This window comes from Sapajus apella, unplaced genomic scaffold (assembly GCF_009761245.1).
Source record: "Sapajus apella isolate SASKATOON/1434 unplaced genomic scaffold, GSC_monkey_1.0 scaffold5, whole genome shotgun sequence".
NCBI classification, from domain to species: Eukaryota; Metazoa; Chordata; class Mammalia; order Primates; family Cebidae; genus Sapajus; species Sapajus apella.
The window spans coordinates 13,716,378-13,729,113 of NW_022436945.1; the positions used below are offsets into that span (position 1 = coordinate 13,716,378).

The window sequence follows — 12,736 nt, forward strand, 5'->3', positions numbered from 1 at the left end:
GCCAACTGGCCAAGCTGAAGGCCAGCTCAGCCATCAGGCGTCTAGAGATTAGGAACAACCAAGCTCCAAGGCTGGTGGACAATGGGTCATTCTTATGCTTCTGGTGTAAAGGTCAGAAGAGGGAAGTGTGCAGGCTGGCTCTACGCTTTAGAAATATGCATTTCAATGTGTGCTCCTGTCTTCTCCTTGATCCAAAACACACACACGCTCACATACACACACACCAGAATTTGCATTGTTCTGCCGGGTTGCATCAGTGGGCTGGTGTATCCTAGAAGAAATAAACTATTTTACATAGTAGCAACACATTTCATTTGAATACATCTCCCCCAAAAAGCAGCGTATGAATCACTCAGCAGCCAGTGTACATGAATAATAGCAAGTTCCTTTGGGTGAAGATAGACTGATTCCCATAGTTGAATTCTGAGCATCTACCGTCCCGCCCTTCCCCCGTAAGATGTTCTGCAGGCAGGCGTTTCAGTCTGACCAGGGGCCTCAACCCCTTTTCCAAATCAGTATACAAAATGACCATAGGCTTCAGTTTAAATGAACTTCTCAAAACCTAGAACTGAAACCCAGTCACTGCTTTGATGGCACTTCACATGCAGAATGATACTGTCTCCTGATATTATGAATTGGCCTTCACCCCTAGAGATTCTTATTTAATTGGCCTAAAATAGTGGCCAAGACATTGGGAATTTTTTAAATGTTCTCCAGACGCACCCAGGATTAGAATCACAAAACTCGGTGCAGAGTATGATTTAAGATTTCTCTGATGTACTCACTCATCTGATGCCCAAATCCTCATGACCCTGCCTATGTACTCATCCAAACAATGCCTACACCATCGAATACAGTAAATTCACTACTGCCCAAGACAGTCCTGTTTCATGGCTGATAATTTTTGTCCAAAAATGAATTGATATCTTTCTCCCTACAACTTCTACCCATGGATGTGCTGCTTCTTAATTCCAGAAGGAATGAGACTAAACCCTATCCCATAGAACAACCCTTCAGAGACGCAAAGATAGTGATGCCCCATGCTCCCAAACTTCTACTAAAGTGTCTAATTTCCAGATAAAATAGTGTTAGGTGCTTCAGAAAATGATATAAGATGGTTTCAGGTCACTTCTAGATTCTAGTTTCCAGCCTCAAAATGTATTCTACAATTTTCAGTGCTCACAGAAGTGATCATAATATTCTTGCTATGATCTATGATTGCACACACAGCCAAATAATCACATGCCTTGTTTGAAAAATTGCCACAATATCAACCATAATCATCATAATAAGAGGAACTAACATTTACTGAGCATGGACCTACATGCCCAATGCTGTGTTGAGTGCTTTATTAACCTTGTATAGCTTACACTTTACATTCTATGAAGTCATTGTTATGCTCCCGATTTACAGATAAAGAATCCAAAAGAGATAAAGACACTTGCCTAGGTGATGAGGCCAAGAGTTAGATATAACTCCAAAGCCTACTTTATGCTAGTTGATACTCTTTCACTTATGAGATCCCATTGGCTCTTTTGACAATCATACCTCATTAATAACAGCACCTCGGTCAATTAGCACACTTAGGTTTGTTCTTATCTGCAGATTATAAAGGGAACACGCTTCATAAACTGTAAATCGTCATGCAAACCTAACTTGCTGTTATTATCCTTTTAGTAATCACAAAACTGTGCCTTCCACCTCATCTCTAGTAAAGCAGACATATGCAAAGCACTTTACTTGCTCATTCCTCCCTTTTCTGAGAATATGCAGATGATTCTCAGAGGTTCTTCTGAGGTGTAAGAGAGAAAGGCCAGAGGAGCAAGTTTCAAGAAAATTTCCCCAGAGACTAGTCTCAATGGAAGCCTCACCAGTCACATGGTTCTTTCTCCATTTCCCCAAAATCCTTATCAACAGCCTCCCATAAGGACAACTGGGAGCAATTAGTTTTACCATTTAATCACACCATCTGCAATATATTTATATCTGTTCTTATGGAAAGCAACACACGAGTAGTTAGAAGCATAGTCTTTGAAGTCAGACTTAGATTTGATTATCAGCTCCATTATTTTCTAACTCTGCTTCCCTGGGAAGGTTAACTGAGCTTCCCTGAGACCTAGTTTCCATGTCTGGAAAGAGGAAGCATGTGTTATCATCTTAGGCACATTATTGTCCACCAGTATCTGGTTTCCCTATATTTCCAGGCCCACAGCAAGATAGCATTTCCCTAATCCCCTTAAAATCCAGAATAACCACATGACTTGTTTTGTCCAAGAAAATGTAACAAAGTGGGTATTAATTCCCCGGGGGTGGGGGGGAGTCGATCACAGGCACTTGATTCTCAGCCTGTTCTTTCTCTGCTGTAGTGATTGCAGACACATGTGTTGATAAGCCGTGCCTCCACACAGAGGCAGACAGGAATGCTGAGCCTGTTCTCATGGAGAACAGGTGCCTTGGAGAGTCACCTGGACCAACAACAGGCATTATATGAACAAGAAATAAGCATCCAGTGTTATTTGTTACAATATAAGCTAATCTATCCAGAGCAATACGCTTTGCAATACAGAGTTGTTCTAAAAATCAAATGAAATAATGTAGTTAAAACATAGATCCCAGGCACTGGGTAGTCCTTCAATATTATTTTAAATAGCTTCCATTATAGGCCCAGTCTATTCTACCCATGCCTCTCACACTCCACTATTTTCTCTTCCTTTTCCAGTCTTGACTTCTCCTGTTCATAAGATACTAACATTAAGTATGGCAATTTCTAAAGATGATGCAGAAATAGGAATTTTAAAAAGAAAGTGGAAAGTACACAATAATGTAGCGTGCCTTCGTCTCAGAATCCAAACTCAGAATAGCATGACTTCCATGCTACTGATCACTTAGCAAGGAAATTAATGAAAGCAAAGTGAAGCATCAAATAATAAATGTAGCTCGGTATGAATTCAATGCTGATAAAACAAAGTATGTGTCTCCAAATTGTAAACATAATGAGAACATCCATGAATACAGGAGCTTATTAAATGGCATAGCTTCTATTCACTGTTCTTTAATCAAGCACTAAAAAAAGAATAGGTTTTTCCTCTTTGTTGAATGTTTTAATTAAATGAAGGATAAACTATAAAGATCAAGGAAAGTATGAATAATGACTCTGACCAAATCATGACGCTGACATTTCAAGAACTCTGTCTTTTATTTCAAGCTCTTGTGCTTTTTAACATCACACAAACTTGAACTTGCTCTAGGACACCACTAGGAGATTCTTTTTTTATTTTTTGTGCTTTCAAATGCAAGTGCTAATAACTATGCCCTGTTCTATGTGTTTTCCCCCAAAATGTATGTGAGAGTCCTAACCCCAGTACTTTAGAATGTGACTCTTATTTAGAAATAGGGTCTTTTTTTCTTTATTATTTTTTCTGAGACAGAGTCTTGCTCTGCCACCAGACTGGAGTGCAGTGGCGTGATCTGGCTCACTGCAACCTCTGACTCCCAGGTACAAGCAATTCTCCTGCCTTAGCCTCCCGAGTACCTGGGACTAAAGGCACACACCACCATGCCAGCTAATTTTTGTATTTTTAGTAGAGGCAGGGTTTCACCATGTTGCCCAGATAGGTCTTGAACTCTTGACATCAAGTGATCTGCCCTCCTCAGCCTCCCAAAGTGCTGGGATTGCAGGCATGAGCCACTGTGCCCAGCCAGAGATAGGGTCTTTACAAAAGGAATCAAACTGAAATGAGGTCATTAGGGTGGGCTTTAATCCAATATGACTAATGTCCTTATAAGAAGGGGAAATTCTGGTCACAGAGACAGATGTAGACAAAGAGAAGGCCTTGTGAAGGTGAGGGCAGATGCAGGGTGATGCATGTACAAGCCAAGGGAGGCCATGAATTTCCAGCAACCACCAGAATCTAGGATGTAACAGAATACCTCCGTCTCGGTAATTTATGAAGAACAGAAACTTACTTCTCGCCATTGTGGATGCTGGGAAATCCAAAACCAAGGCACTGGCAGGTTCAATTGTCTGGTGAGGGCTGCTTTTCTGGAGGGCAGGAATGCTGTGTGTTCGCTTGGCAAAAGGGCAGGTGACTGAACTGTGTGAAGCCACTTCTATGAGGGACTTCATCACATTCATAAGAAAGGTGCCCTCACAGCCTCATCACCACTTAAAGGCCACACCCCAGTACTGTTAAGTTAACAACACCTGATTTTTGGAAATGATCTATTCATACCATAGCAGGCATGATATGGTTTGGATTTGTGTCCCCACCCAAATCTCACATTGAATTGGAGGAGGGGCCTGGTAGGAGGTGATTGGATCAAGGGGGTGGAATTTCCCCTTGTAGTTCTCATGATAGTGAGTTCTCACGAGATCCTATGGTTGAAAGGTATGTGGCACTTCCCTCTTCGATCTCTCTCTCCTACCACCATGCAAAGGAGGCGCTTGCTTCCCCTTCACCTTCCACTATGATCATAAATTTCTTGAGGCCTCCTAGCAATGCTTCCTTCCCGTTAAACCTGCAGCACTAAGAGTCAATTAAATCTCTTGTCTTTATAAATTACCCAGTCTCCAGTAGTTCTTTATAGCAGTGTGAGAATGGACTAACACAAGGCATGAAACAGATTCTCTCTCATAAGCCTTGGAAGGAATCAACTCTGTCAACAAACAGTGTGATCTCAGACTTCTAGCCTCAAGAACTGTGAGACAACACATTTCTGCTGTCAACACCATTCACTTTGTAGTGCTTTGTTACTGCAGCTCTAGCAAACTAATACGTTCTGAATTAAAAAATAAAATAAATTTTGAAATAAAGTAAAATTCATGGCAAGAATGTAATATTTAAGTAGAGTAAACTAGGTACCTTAGAAAAACTTCTAATCTACCATTACTTGCCTCAGAATAAACAACACACTTTCAGTACGTCAGGAGTGTGGGCCTGCAGTCATGCATCTAAGCTGCTGGTACCATGTGAAAATTAATATCAAATTGATGCCAAAAAGTAATGGAAAACCTTTTCATTACCTTTTCCCTCAAGATAAGCAGCATATTAAGAATATGCTGACTAATAAGAAATAGGGTTTTAGAATTTGTAACATTTTCCTTATGAAAGTTTTATATATATATATATATATATATAATGAAAAATCTATATAAAATACATCAGTCAGTCCTCCCTTGATTTAAAAAAAAAATCCTTTAGCTTATAGAATAAAAATGGGTTGAGCCAGGCACAGTGATCACTCCTGTAATCCCAGTGCTTTGGGAGGCTGAGATGGGAGGACTGCCTGAGCCCAAGAATTTGAGGCCACAGTAACCTATGACGGTGCCACTGCACTCCAGCCTGGGCAACAGAATGAGACCCTGTCTCAAGAACGAGGATGTGGAAAGGCGGTTAACACTTCATTGCAAGAATCAAGTGACTAAAAAAATATTTTTCCAGGTGAATTAAAACATGCACGTCACAGTGCTAAATGCTGGTAAAAGATGGCACTTTACCCTGCTCTGTTAGATGCAGATATTCAATCTAGAAGAGAAAACAAAAAGAAGTTTGGAGTGGAGAGAGCAGGAGGACTTTGAGAAAAATAAGTGCAGAGCTAAGGAGTCCCCAGGCATGGAAGAAATGAGATGACCTTTCACCTACCCGTGGGATTTTGTACACACTTTCACTTAATAGCTATGATAGAATTTTTATGAGTCCCTACTGCCCACATTATACATTTCCACTTTAACTTCACCTCAACTAAATTTTCCTAGACATGAGTAGGGCATTTTTTCCCATAAACTTTTACTTCTGTTTTGTTTTTAAGTGGCCTTTTTCCCCATTAGATGCTAAAAGGTATTTACCTTCAGAAATTTGCTTCACCAACAAATTCTAGTCATGTATTAAACCCACACTACTGGAGGTGGCTGTACGATAACTACATAATAAAACAAACTAAAGCAAACAAACAAAAAATCTGTCCTAAGAGTGATAAATCTGAAAACTGTGAATGCCTGAACTGCAGTCATTGTATTTTGGAAGGTGGGGAAATAACAGAATTGGCTTCCTGGTCACTGTTGCTCTGGAACAGTGATGCTCACCATTCTTCTCTCTGTAAAATAGCTAGCCTTAACTACAGTGACACCATGACTTCATGGCCAGTGGAACTCCTGTGGCTGATGGAGTGAAGACATTCTGGTCTGCTCGTGTCCTTTGGCTCCCATGTGCTAACTTGTAGACTCGCCAAGATCCATTTGCATTTGCCCCAATCCTGTTATTGCCAATTGCGCCTGTTAATATAATTACATGATTCAATTAAACAATTATATCTATAAAATCTGAGTTTGAATAGAAAAAATAAGTTGTTGCTTTCATGAAACAAGTCAAATGATTTGGAAAGAAAAGTTACTCTTCAAAAAGTTGTTATTGAAGGGCCAGGAATCCTAAAAACTTATACGGACTCTGTACTCAGGTTGTTGGACGTTGTCTTTAAATTCTTGATTCACTTTAAAGAAATTAAAACTGAAATTTGTAGAGGTTACTTTAAGGCTATTGCTTACCCAGGAAAAAGTTCAGAATTTCACTTTGTGGACCAACATTTAGATAAAAGGCCTTGGCTCCACAGCAAACATAGTGGTAAATAAATGTGTATTTATAGGTTTTAAGCAAAAGACAAATGTTTTGTGTCTGTATATAATTTATGATTTCCCAATTTAATCAGTTTATGTGATTAACCAGTGAACTACCATTTTCAATTGTATGGATTAAGAAAGCTTCTATTACAAAAAAGCACATAATTAACCAGGAAGAGCTTTTTCTTAGCCTACACATAATGAACAGAGATAGAAAGCAAAAGACTCAATTATTCAAACCAAGAAACAGAATCCATTTCAATGCTTAAATGTACTTATATCACTTAAGTGAGAAATAACCTGGCTGTCACTACAAACATTAAATGTTGTATAAATCTGAGCCATTTAGATGCCAATTAATTACTACATGGCATTACTATGTCTTTCTATAACTGTGTAATAACACCAACTGACTATGATCAGAAGGGTTTTGTAGACATTTATTAATGGAAATCAGATGATTTCATCCACAGTGTCTAAATTACTTTGATATGTTTGAGCCTGAAGCAAAACAATGTAATAAAAAGCAACATATAGATGAGAACCTCAATTTTTCTCTACATATGAATCTGTCACTGATTTGCAAAGAATCAAATATAAGTCCAACCAGGTGAAGACATTCAATACATCATCCTTCCCAATTCAGTATAAAAATAATATTGGCCTTTCCAGTATGTCTATGTCCTGTTCTTGACTTTGTGATATGCTGGGCATCAAGAGAGCCCAGAGACACAGAATATTACCTTAGCAATATTAATCCCAGCAGAGATAAATTACAGAATACTTTCTTTAAGGTTTCCTTTAAAGACTATCTAAAGTCATAAGCCCCCAGAAATAATCAATAAACTAATGAGTAGAGTGGAAACACGGATCTTATGAGTAGGCTGAGTGAAAAACAAAACTGCTATACGATATATTTGAGACAATCTGGAAACTTCTTCCCCTCATTCTCCCACCAAAAAAAAAAAAAAAAAATGTGTCCCCAGCAGTATAAAAATCCCACCAGCCATACATTTTGATTTTAAAACCTTTTCTGTCATTGTCTATGAAATTCACACACTCCTAAGCGTAGGTAGCCTGAAGTTTTATCTTCTGACATTGTATTACAAGTTATTTTCCAGTTCAGCTTGAAGAGTAAGGTTCTCTGCACCCAGGCAAGGAACACAGACGGGATGAAAGCAGGCTTAAAAGAGGCTCGATGATTCCCTGTTTAATAAATGGTGTTGGGAAAACTGACTAGCCATATGCAGAAAGCAGAAACTGGATTCCTTCCTGACACCTTACACTAAAATTAACTCCAGATTGATTAAAGACTTAAACATAAGACCTAACACCATAAGAATCCTAGAAGAAAATCTAGGCAAAACCATTCAGGACATAGGCATAGGCAAGGACTTCATGACCAAAACACCAAAAGCATTGGCAACAAAAGCCAAAATAGACAAATGGGACCTAATCAAACTCCACAGCTTCTGCATGGCAAAAGAAACAGTCATTAGAGTGAATTGGCAACCAACAGAATGGGAAAAAATTTTTGCCATCTACCCATCTGACAAAAGGCTGATATCCAGACTCTACAAAGAACTAAAACAGATTTACAGGAAAAAAACAAGCCCATTCAAAAGTGGGCAAAGGATATGAACAGGCCCTTTGCAAAAGAAGACATACATGAGGCCAACAAACATATGAAAAAATGCTCATCATCACTGGTCATTAGAGAAATGGAAATCAAAACTACATTGAGATACCATCTCACACCAGTTAAAATGGTGATCATTAAAAAATCTAGAGACAACAGATGCTGGAGAGGATGTGGAGAAATAGGAACACTATTACACTGTTGGTGGGAGTATAAATTAGTTCAACCATTGTGGAACACAGTGTGGCGATTCCTTAAGGACCTAGAAATAGAAATTCCATTTGACCCAGCAATCCCATTACTGGGTATAAAACCAAAGGATCATAAATCCTTCTACTATAAGGACACATGCACATGAATGTTCATTGCAGCACTGTTTACAATAGCAAAGACCTGGAACCAACCCAAATGCCCATTGATGATAGACTGGACAGGGAAAATGTGGCACATATACACCATGAACATTATGCAGCCATAAAAAACAATAAGTTCATTTCCTTTGTAGGGACATCGATGAACCTGGAAACCATCATTCTCAGCAAACTGACAGAAGAGCAAAAAATCAAACACCGCATGTTCTCACTCATAGGCGGGTGTTGAACAATGAGAACACATGGACACAGGGAGGGGAGCATCACATACTGGGGTCTGTTGGGGGGAAAAGGGGGGAGGGAGAGTGGGGGTGGGGAGTTGGGGAGAGATAGCATGGGGAGAAATGCCAGATATAGGTGAAGGGGAGGAAGGCAGCAAATCACACTGCCATGTGTGTACCTATGCAACAATCTTGCATGTTCTTCACATGTACCCCAAAACCTAAAATGCAATAAAAAAAAAGAGGCTTGATGAGAGGAGGTAAGGGATTGCTAAGCACCCCCAGGCACAAATCAATTTACAAAATATGAATTTAAAGGTTCTTGAAAATTGGGACTTTAGAATTGACCAAATTATTTTGATTGAAGATAATTAGAAACTATCCAATTGGTTTACGTACTCGTAACAATATTAAGTTATCGTGGCTGTTATAAAATGTAAATAAGGGTAGGGATATGGGACGTTTCTTCCCTCTCCATTTACTCCTAATACCAACATCCTAATGTGAGGGGAACCTCAGATAGGGTTCAAGAATTTCAAAATGGGAAAGAATTAAGACAGCAATGTGGAAGGTGAGCTAACGTTGCATTACGCAAAGAGGTACAGATCAGCATCACTTAGGAGCCTGTTAGAAATGCAGAATCTTAGGCCCCACTGCAGACCTAGGATATTTCATTTGCATTTTAACAAGGCTAATTCATTAAGTTTAAGAAGCAATGGGCTAGGGAGACTTACCTTGCAGGTCTATTTGCATATCAAGCTTTATTTTTTTATTTTTAACCTAGAGCACAGGCTTAGGATGAATTCAGAACAGAATGACTGATCAACATTATAGGGAAAGAATTTAGTCCCCCACCAAGAAATTCCTTGTTACTACCTCTGGAGAACTTTCTCAGGGATCTCATTTGTCAACGTTCTACAAGGATCTTTAGAAGCATAACCCAGTAGGTGCAAATGGCAGGACTCCAGCCCTTAAATCACCCAACACCTTCGACATACATGGCTATTCCACTTATTAGTTCAGAAAAACAGCTGATGACAAGTGCATGACGCCACCTCTAGACGTTCAGATGACTGATTTTGTATAAATCAATATTGAGTGCCACAAAATGTCAGAAAATACCAAATGAGGAGAAAAGAATCAATAGATAACCTTGGAATTAAATGAGTGATGAATAATCTTTACCAACTAAAATAAATTAAACTATGAAAACCAGGTTAATGCAACATCAAGGGTCTGGCAAAAAACCACACAAAAAAATATAATTTACAGGTAAGGCCACTTGCGAGTAACATGGCTGTTCTTTTTTTTTTTTTTTTCCAGGAAAGCATTATGACAGGAGCTACAAAATAAGAGCTGAATTCATACTTCCTAGCTTCTGTCTAAACAGCCATAATTTTTTAAGGTTCTACAACAAATAAACTACAATTTACAGGTGCAGACCTAGCATCTATAAAACTGAGCATACATTCACTTAACACTTTCAGGGAGTAGATGGTAAGAGTAGAAAGACAAATTGTATGATTCATTTAATTTACTTTTGTCATGGTTTGGATCTGCATCTGCACCCAAATCTCAGGTCGAATTATAATCTCCACTGTTGGAGTGGGGCCTTGTCAGAGGTGATTGGATCACGGAAGCAGTTTCTAATGGTTTTCAGCACCATCCCCCTAGTGCTGTCTCATAATACAGTTCTCTCAAGATCTGGTTGTTTAAAAGTGTGTAGCACCTTCAACCCCTTTCTTCCTGCTCCAGCCATGTGAAGAGGGTACCTGCTTCTCCTGCGCCTTCCGCCATGAATGTTAAGTTTCCTGCGGTCTCGCCAGCCATGCTTCCTGTACAGTCTGCAGAACTGTGAGCCAATTAAACCTCCTTTCTGTGTAAATTACCAAGTCTCTGGAATTTTTTTCTAGCAATGCAAGAATGGACTCATATAACTTTATTTCAGATTTTAAGTGTGCCTATCAGAAATGTTCTCCACATGAAGAAATAATAAATCTTTGAGGTAATGGATATCTTAATTACCCTGGTTTTATCATTACACATTGTATGCATGTAACAAAATATCACATGTACCCAAATAAGCATATAAAATTATTAGGTATCCTTTTTTTTTAGAAAAAGATAAATTTATAAACAGACCAAACTGGGTTTCAGAATTCAAATTCAAATGTTTTCAACTCTGAAACTGACATCATAGATACACCCAGTGCTGTAATAGAAATCAAGATAAATGTCTTTCTTCATGAGTAAACAGATGCAGTAATGTTATATATATATATATATATATGTATATATATATATATATATTTGCCCCACAATATGTTCATGGATTCAAAAAGCACCAATTAAATACCTGCTGTGTGCTAGGTATGGTGCTAGGTACTAATGATTGAAAGATGAGGAAAACACAACCCACGCCCTCATGGCCTTGTGACAGGGAAAGAAAGATAAGCAACCATTGCAACTGCAAGTGAGAGGTGAGCTCTGGGCAGGAGAATATTCTCCTGGTGCAACGCCAGGGATCCATCCCATCCCAATCCCCCGCCCCAACATAGCTCAGCTCCAGGAATCACCACTATTCTTGTCACAGTGTCCTTAGAGAAGAGCCTCATGGAGACCCTGTCCCACCTTTAGTGGGTGCTACTAAAACTAGATTATCATGGTAGTATTTAAAATACAATAGTTTCTAAAATGTTTCACATCAACACAGACCACAGGATAGGGAACACTTCATGGTACTCTAACCTACGGATTCCTCTCTTTTTTTTCCAGGCTCATTTTCAAGTCCAAATATCCATGGATGCCTACACAACACTGATGTTCACACAGACTGATACACAACACTGATGTCCACATAGACTAATAAACTCTCCTCGACTAGAGTTCAGCCACTGATTTGTATGAACAGAGAAATCTGGGGACAAGGGTCTTTCTGATCTAATAGCTCCTGAGGCCCTGTTTCTCCCAGGGTCCCCTTTGGAGGTAGGACAATCCCAGAGCTGCTGACATGTTAAGTCTTCCCAAATTGCATTTAACAGCAAAGAGATGCAAAAGTACGTCTTCTTTTAGAATGCTTATGGGGTGGGTGGGGATTGTATTTCTTGGACTTGGGCAGAAAGAGTGCTATCAGGGAAATTTTGATTTCCACCTCATTGGAAGACATCCTCAAATACTTCCAGCTGAGGTTCCCTCCTCCTGGCAGGGATTGTGGGCTGCTCTTATTTGTAGAGGAAAGGCAGGGAGGCAGAGAGTGGGAGACCTCTTCTCCAAAAGGCAGCCCACATGGAGCACAGATATGACACTTGTAGATACAACTTCCCAGTGAAAGCCGAGGCTGCCATCCTACTGAAAACAACACTGCGAAACAGGAATGTGAACAGATTTAGAAACCAAATTAAGCCAAGTCTGCCCTGGAGATGGTTGTTAAACCATAGTAAACATATCAAACCAGGGGCTTGAAATCATGCCACCTTGCCAGAAACTGCCCTGGCCTCACTCTTTGTTACAACGGTAAGCTCAGAGGCTCAAAAATGTTGAGCAGCTGCTACATGCCATGCACTTCAATGTTTAAAACAATTGTGGCTGGGCGCAGTGGCTCACACCTGTAATCCCAGCACTTTGGGAGGCTGAGATGGGCAGATTGCCTGAAGTCAGGAGTTTGAGACCAGTCTGGCCAGCATGGTGAAGCCCCATCCCTACCAAAAGTACAAAAAAAATTAGGGGGGCCTGGTGGCGTGTAACTGTAATCCCAGCTACTCGAGAGGCTGAGGGAGGGTAATTGCTTGAACCAGGGAGGTGGAGGTTGCAGTGAGCTGAGATTGCACCACTGCACTTCGGCCTGGGATACAGAGAGAGACCCCATCTCAAAAAAAAAAGGTGGGGGTGGGGA

At 39.8% G+C, this 12,736-nt stretch overlaps 1 protein-coding gene across 3 annotated transcripts in view; it reads right to left on the reverse strand.

Annotated features, from left to right (window-relative positions):
- The window catches only part of PPARGC1A (PPARG coactivator 1 alpha), a 684,512-nt gene that overhangs the window by 297,765 nt on the left and 374,011 nt on the right, over window positions 1–12,736 (reverse strand). The gene's annotated exons all lie outside the window — the stretch shown is intronic.